We start from the raw sequence: 9,011 nt of genomic DNA, 5'->3' as shown, positions 1-9,011 counted from the left end.
TATCTGAAAGGTTTAAAGGTCAGGTTGTAGACTTACTATATTTGAAGACTTATGTCAATTAAGCAAAATGATTATGATCTGATCTGAAAGAAGAATCGCAAGTTTTTAAGTCTATTCCTTAGTCGCCTTTTACGACATCCATGGTGCACATTAGTGCCGGGAACCACACGGCACCTAGTTTCACAAAAAATAAAGCTGAAAATACACCCGTTGTATCTGTCTCGCTTTAAAAGAAACCACAAAGGGGCAGTGGTGACAATTCGATTTTTTTAAGCTTCGCCCCTTGAGCTTTCAATTTGTGCTTAGTGTCGCCACTCGGCGCTGCGGCAAATTCTACCGAGCTTACGACAATTTCGCTTAAAAGCCTCTCTGTGCTTTAAATGCTCCAGTACCTACGTTTATAAAGGTCACTGATTGATAAGTGTTACAAAGTTTGTATTTTCAATACTTTTGCGGACACGTGTTATGTGCCGTGTGGTTCCCGGCACCAATAATAAAAGAATAGGACCACTCCATCGTCGTTTCCATTGATGTCATAAAAGGCGACTAAGGGATAGGCTTAGGTTATAATCTTGGGACTTTTCGTCGTGTGGTTCCCGGCAACAATACAAAAAAGAATAGGAAAACTCCATCGTCGTTCCCATTGATGACATAAAAGGCGACTAAGGGATAGGCTTATAAACTTAGGATTTTCTTTTAGGCGTTGGGCTAGCAACCTGTCACTATTTGAATCTGAATTATATCAGTAAGCCAAACAGCTGAACGTGGCCTATCAGTCTTTTCAAGACTGTTAGCTCTGTGTAGGAAGTATAGTCGCAAAGTTAGTCATTCACTACAGAAGACAGATGGAGAAAAGAGTTGAGAAATAATCAGTTTAAAATACTAAATTGATGGACATAAAATTAAAATATTTGACAATAAAATATACCTAATCTCTAACATTTTATCCTAACTAAACAAACCAGGGCAACCGTTGCCATGGCGTACATAAAAAAGGTTGCATACACTCTGTCCAACCCGCAAGGGATATAGACGTGATATTTGACGGCCTCTGTGGCCAACGGTAGTACGCTTGTCTGTAACACCGGAGGTCCCGGGTTCGAATCCCGGTCGGGGCATGATGAGAAAAGAACTTTTTCTGATTGGCCTGGGTCTTGGATGTTTATGTATAAAAGTATTTATTATAAAATATACAATCGTTGAGTTAGTATCTCGTAACACAAGTTCGAACTTACTTCGAGGCTAACTAATCTAATCAGTGTAATTTATCCCGTATATATTTATATAGGTGTTTTTTTGGGACCCAATACTTACTGAGGGCCTATGTGCCATAAATTATTTCGTACTCCTCGTAAAAGGACAGCAGTTGGCTGTGAAACTTAACTCAGAACAGCACTTCTCTCACATGTTTACTGTTATGCCCTCGTCTGAGAATTTTAAAGTCGCTTTAAGCGAGGACGCTCAAAAGAAAACCTACTCGCTTTTAATAATTTAAAGAGCTTAATATACTTAGTGCCGTTTGAATTAATTATTCTGTTTCATTGTTGAATGATTGATGATTGAAATAACAATAATTAATTGTTTAACTTCTTTATGAGAATAGAAAAAAATGGGATCACACCAGGACTTGCTCATGGATGTCGTTAAAGGCAACTAGGGGATAGGCTTATAAACTTAGGATTCTTCTATTAGGCGATGGGCTAGCAGCCCGTTACTATTTGAATTTCGAAACAGTCTTTTCAAAGCTTGATTCTGTTGTAAGGAATTTTTTGAATGTATGAAGTATGATGAAAAAGTAAACTTTAAGTTCTGCAATAAGTTCTTAAGAAATGCTTATCCATAAATGGCCTGGTCAATTAGCCATTCTATATCTGTCATTATAATTTCTTTTCACGTCATAAGAAAAAGAAAAACAGCGATAGTTTTTCAGCGGCGTCGCGCGAGTCATGCTACGGTGTCTAGAATCTAAATAACATTGGATCATAAAGTCAACGTGAACGAAACTCGGCAAGGCGCCGAATATTTTACATACAAACATACATACATATAGTCACGTCTATATCCCTTGCGGGGTAGACAGAGCTAACAGTCCCAAAGAGACTGATAGCCCACGTTTAGCTTTTTGGCTTGATGATAGAATTGAGACGCAAATAGTGACAGGTTGCTAGCCAATCGCCTAAAAGAAGAATCCCAAGTTTTAAAAGCCTATCCCTTAGTCGCCTTTTACGACATCCATGGGAACGAGATGGAGTGGTCCTATTCTTTTTTTTTTATTGGTGCCGGGAACCACACGGCTAACATTTTAATTTATATTATGTTAAGCGCATGGTATAAATTGGTATTACAGGTTTAATTTAGACTGTGCAAATAAATATCCGACGGAAACCATCCCGAGGCTTAAATATTCCATTCCATCGCTGCATCCCCGTTACTGCAGGGGTCGCCAACATTCGGCGTCAGACGGGTTACCTACGTAATTACGTGTTACCTAATTTAGGTGTTGCTAAGTTTAGTTTTAATAATAATTTTGTGGTGTAGATTCCATTTGTATTTAACTTAACAGTAACAAAATGTCACTGTGATATTTCTTTTTACTGAATATAACAAAAAAAAAAAAAGTAAAATATACGAGTTAAAAAAATAACGAATCACGTTATTCGTCCGTAAAGGTCTTTTCTCGGAAACGGGCAATACCTACATACGAGTGTAATGAATTCGCCGAAAAACTTTTGAATACCGTTAACGTGTAACTAAACATTCGGTTAAAATAATAACTTTTTTCAACCAAATTTAAAGTTTACTTTTTAAACTGCATGCTGTGTGGCTCCCGGCACCAATACAAAAAAGAATAGGACCACTCCATATCTTTCCCATGGATGTCGTAAAAGGCGACTAAGAGATAGGCTTACAAACTTGGGATTCTTTTTTAGGCGATGGGCTAGCAACCTGTCACTAGTTGAATCTCAATTCTATCGTTAAGCCGAATAGCTGAACGTGGCCATTCAGTCTTTTCAAGACTGTTGGCTCTGTCAACCCCGCAAGGCATATAGACGTGACCATTGTATGTATGTAAGTATATTACTTTTTAAAAATCGCATTCAAAAGGTACCTATTAAATCCAAATGTTTCGCACACCTACATTTAACTTCACACTCTATTAAACCCTCGTGTCTTCTTTGACATATTAAAGCTTGAGCAGTAAATTGAAGGCGCTATTTTTGAACTCTGTCTGAAAATCAATACGATAAGTTAGCACTGAGTCACATTGTCAGTTTGTAAAGCTTTCGAGCACCGGTATATAATATGGGAATTGTTATTTGAAATCATGTCACACCTACGCGTGAGAAAATTGTAAGACGAGATAATATTTTGTATGTATAAAGGTAATGTTATGTTCATCTGTAATTGGCATTCGTTTGTGTCAAAATATTTTCTTTTGAATTCAGCCCGATTTATATTTGTAAGTAAAAAAAAGTACTAAAAATTGTAATATTTCTTCCTATCGTTTTATGGTGTCAAGATAAGCGGCTGATTTTTGGCGCTGAATGGTATCTACTCTATTCTCTGCTCGGGCAAAAGCAAGAACATACATACGGTTACGTCTATATCCCTTGTGGGGTAGACAGAGTCAACAGTCGACAGGGTAGACAGAGTCAACAGTCTTGAAAAGACTGATAGGCCACGCCCAGCTATTTGGCTTAATGATAGAATTAAGATTCAAATACTGACAGGTTGCTAGCCCATCGCCTAAAGAAGAATCCCAAGTTTGTAAGCCTATCCCTTAGTCGTCTTTTACGACATCCATGGGAAAGAGATGGAGTGGTCCTATTCTTTTTTTTGTATTGGTGCCGGGAACCACACGGCTTAAGCATTCAGTTGAACGAAATTCCGTGTTCACGGCTTCTTGCTCCATTTCTCAAACAATTAATTTAACTCGATTTAACACCAAAGGAAGTACAATCTCCCGATTAATCTGGACATAAATCATGGCTGGTTTTTAGTAAATCGTATGCGATAACATCTTTGTCAGTGATTGATTTCTAAACAGATCCGACCCAAATGTTCACGGCTTCTGCTTCCACAAACTTCAATATCCTGCTTTATGTGAACGAAAGTTGATGTGTACATTAGTAGTGTAGTACAAGTATTAGTTAGAATTATTTCTTTTAAGATTAAAAATAATTATAATAAATTTGAAGTATGTATGTTTGTTAAAATATATATACAAAGATTTTTATTTGATAAACTCCTGTAATGGAAAGAATTCGCTCATGAAAATATAAAAGTAGAATGAAATTATCACCAAAATATCATTAATTGATTAAAATTACATCAAACAAAAACAATTAATGTTATGGCTAAACCAATTGTTAAAAACAAAAAATTCTTACCGAAGAATAAACAACCCATTAATGTTAATACCTTCTTAAAAGAGGCACAGTTTCACGGGTTAAATAAATTGACTGATGACAAATGCAGGTAAGTGTATCTTCGACAGGGCTGACAGTGTCAAATAGTGGTTTGAATAGATATATATTTATCATACATACATATAATCACGTCTATATCCCTTGTAAAGACTGATAGGCAACGTTCAGCTGTTTGGCTAAATAATAGAATTGAGATTCAAATAGTGACAGGTTGCTAGCCCATCGCCTCAACGAAGAATCTTAATAAGTTTATAAGCCTATCTCTTACTCGCCTTTTACATCCATGGGAATGAGACGGAGTGGTCCTATTCTTTTTTTTATTGGTGCCGGGAACCACACGGACATATTTATCACAAGGTGGATAGGTTTGTTTGATCAATTTGGAGACCGGTACGAAATTATAAGTTTTATTTATCATATCTTTTCCGAGGTCCAGAAGTCGCTTGCATAACGGAACCACATTTAACTAGCCTATCTGTAGAATTAAATATCGTCAGCATTCTTCTGTGAATTGTATGTGTACCTACTAATTATAATAAAATAATTAAGTTATTGATTCTTTAATAAGGCTTAATAGCTGAACCTTTCAGTCTGTTCAAGACTGTTGGCTCTGTCTACTCCGCAAGGGATATAGACGTAATTATATGTATGTACCTATGTATGTAAAGTGATCGACAAAATAAAAATCAAAAAATTTATAATTATGTATATATGCAATTCTGTCATAAAGCAATAAAGCTTAACCTAACCTTTTAGTCTTTTCGAGAACGTCGGCTCTGTTATGGATAAAGACGTGATTAAATGTACCTATGTATTATATATATTATGTCCTGGTCAGGTCAAAAGTACCCGAAACCGCCGAGCTTGCATGAAGAGAGTTATGAATGTGGATGAAGCGAAGGAAGTATGCAGATCGTGGCAAGTGGAAAGAGATAGTCTCTGCTTACCCCTCCGGGAAAGAGGCGTGATTTTATGTATGTTTATATAACAATTCCACTAATTCTGTAACGAATGAACTAATTCATTGACCTCCAGGTGGATATGGATGATGTCCCTCTTCATGTTCTTCCTGGCGTCAACCGGGATGTCAGCTAACATAGTGCTGCGGTTCCTCAGTCAGCCCACCTACATAGTGAGGCTGGAGGAGTTCCGGGCTGCCATGGAGTTCCCCTCAGTCCAGATCTGTCCGGAAATAAGCTTCCCAGACTACAAGATCGATGAGTTCTTTGCTCAACTGTAAGTTTTGTTTGATATTAACAATGTCTTCTTTTTCCATTTCACATAATTTTTTATAAAATTCTTCTTCTTCCTCTCAAATTGTCAATGTGAATTAAGCGATGGTGGCAATTGGAAGGATACAGTCTCTGCCTACCCTTCCGGTAATGAGACGTGATTTTATGTATGTATCTTTAATCTTACTCGCCTTTCTATTCTTTAGTTTCCTTCCTATCCTAAGGTTGACTGAAAGAGATTGCTTTAGCGATATGTCTACCTTTGTACCTCATCACCTGTGTTTTTTTCTGTTTTTCTTTTTATTGTTTATCTATCTTTTTATGCCGTGTGGTTCCCGGCACCAATACAAAAAAGAATAGGACCACTCCATCTATTTCCCATGGATGTCGTAAAAGGCGACTTAGGGATAGGCTTACAAACTTGGTATTCCTTTTTGGGCTATGGGGTGGCAACCTGTCACTATTTGAATCTCAATTCTATCATTAAGCCAAATAGCTGAGCGTAGCCATTCAGTCTTTTCAAAACTGTTGGCTCTGTCTACCCCGCAAGTGATATAGACGTGACCATATGGACCATATGCTATCTTTTTATCTAATTCATTGATTTCCAGTGACTTCCCAACTAAACTCAATATGAGTTACCTAAAGAGCGTAATACAACAATTGGGCGCATATTACTCTCCCGACGTTGTGTATAAAATCCGGGATTTGAGAAAGATTGAAAAGTTTCTTAATTACAACAAAATGGATGTGATGACGGCTGCGAAGAAACTGACTGTTTCTTGTGAAGAAACATTGATGAGGTAGGTATTAATTGTACATAAAAATAGATGAATAATTTTTTTTTAGGTTTACATACTTGGCATTCTTTTTTAGGCGATGTGCTATTAACATGTCATTAAGCTTACCTTTGTAGTTGCAGCTTTAGAGTTCAATAAAGTTTAAAGTGATTTGAATAAATGTTAAAAGTTCTAACTGAAACATAATCAAAATACTTACTTCAATAAAGTATTCCATGGTTGTCAATTTTAGACTTATCAAAGCTATGTAAATGATCTTTTTTAAAAAGCACAATTCTAATTACATAAATATATATTTTTTTCAGTTTATATTTTTCTGTAGACTTTACGACCCGTTTTTTTTGTGTAGTTATTTATTTAATTAATATTATAATCAACAGATGTAGACTATTTGGACATATGAGGAACTGTTCAGAATTATTCACACTGGAGATATCTCAATTCGGTTTCTGCTGTGTATTTAATGGGAGGTCGCTCCGCAGGTACTATTTGTTTATTGGAATAGAAAAAAGAATAGGACCATACCATCTATTTCCCATGGTTGTCGCCAAAGGCAACTAAGGGATAGGTTATTAAACTTGGGATACTTCTTGTAAGCGATGGGCTAGCAACTTGTCACTATTAGAATCTCAATTCTATCATAAAGCCATACAGCTGAACGTGGCCTTTCAGTTTTTTCAAGACTATTGGCTCTGTTTGTCCCGCAAAGGATATAGATGTATGTATGTAAGAGTGAATCAGAAGTTTAACTTAAACACATAACTACACCATAATCTAAAACTCGTACGCATTGCATTGTTTTTATGCAATGCAATTTTGCTTTCATTTCCAAAATATACATTGAAATTCGATGGGTTTTTTTAATATTAGAGGCCGCCCGCGCCTTTGTCCGCGTGGACTCAATCCTGCGGGATCTCACAAACTTTCGCATTTATAATATAAGTAGGATTGGAACGGCATTCGTCTTCTATCTAACCTGATGGTAAGTGACGATAAAGGCAAATTGTTAAACTTTGCTGAAGTAAGAGAGATCACATATGATATGCTAAATATATAGGCCTCATTCAGCTATTTGTCTTGATGATAGCCTTAAAAAGATACAAAGTTTATAAGCCTATCCCTTAGTCGCCTTTTCCGTTATCCATGGGAAATACATGATAGCGGTTCTATTCTTTTTTGTATTGTTGCCAACCTCACGGCACATGTAGAATGTAATTATATAAGTACACTTCGTTTCAGCGAGATACTAGAGTACGGTATTCACAAGGTGTTTCCTAAAACAACGTATTACGCCAACCTTGTCGGGTTCAAATCCGGCATGATACTGGCGATAAACCAGAGTGCGCCGTTAGTGGACGTAGATCTCACGTATAAATGGGTATGTTGGCATTAATTCAATTCAATTTATTTCAGAAACAACATACATTGCATTCGAAAGAAAAAATTCATTACATACAAAAATTAAAAATCTATACAATTAATTACCAAGCCCAAATATAATATAATAACATTCTAATATCAAATGTCAAAAACAATGTAGAATTCAAATGTCAAAAAAAAATATAAATTTAAAAATCATCTACACTATAACAACACCTCTTCAGCAGTAATGAATGATCTTAAGTTATTTTTAAATTTGGAACGATTTCGCTCCACTTTTAATTCTTTCGGCAATTTATTATATAAAAGTACTGTCTGATTTCGCGGACAATGTGTCACAATTTGTAGCGTTGGAGTAATTATTCGTGGTAAATCTTTCCGTCTAGTGCTTTCTCTCAATAACATTTCCTCTTCTGTTTCATATGCAGCTCTATTTTTAATAAAATCGCTTAGAATTACAAATATGTACAGAGAAGGAACAGTTAGTATTTGGAGCTTTTTAAAATGTTCTTTACATGACTCCCATGGTGGTATTCTTACCATGGTACGTATTGCCCTTTTTTGCGCTATTATTTGCCGTGTGGTTCCCGGCACCAATAGAAAAAAAGAACAGGACCACACCATTTCTTTACCATGGATGTCGTAAATGGCGACTAAGGGATAGGCTTAAAAAACTTGAGATTCTTGGCGATGGGCTAGTAACCTGTCACTAATTGAATCTCAATTCTATCATTAAGCCGAATAGCTGAACGTGGCCTATCAGTCTTTTAAGAATGTTATCTCTGTCTACCCCGCAAGGGATATAGACGTGACCATATGTATGTATAATTTGGTCAGTGCTGAAGAAGACCAAAAGAGAAGGGCCGGACCGCATGCGCACGCTTATGTAGGGCCTTTGGGCTGTAAGAGGGGCTGGGAAGACCACGGCGGCACGAAGTCACAGTCTTCGAAACCTCTCAGCTTGCATTTAACTTATACATACATAAATATATTTTATCACGTTTATATTCCTTGCGGGGTAGACAGAGCCGACAATTTTGAAAAGACCGATATGCCACGTTCAGCTGTTTGGCTTAATGATAGAATTGAGATTCATATAGTGACAGGTTGCTAGCCCATCGAAGAAAAGAAGAATGCCAAGGTACTTAATAAGCTTTTACGACATCCAT

This window comes from Amyelois transitella, chromosome 6 (genome assembly GCF_032362555.1).
Source record: "Amyelois transitella isolate CPQ chromosome 6, ilAmyTran1.1, whole genome shotgun sequence".
Lineage (NCBI taxonomy): Eukaryota > Metazoa > Arthropoda > Insecta > Lepidoptera > Pyralidae > Amyelois > Amyelois transitella.
Note: the sequence above shows the minus strand (reverse complement) of the source record.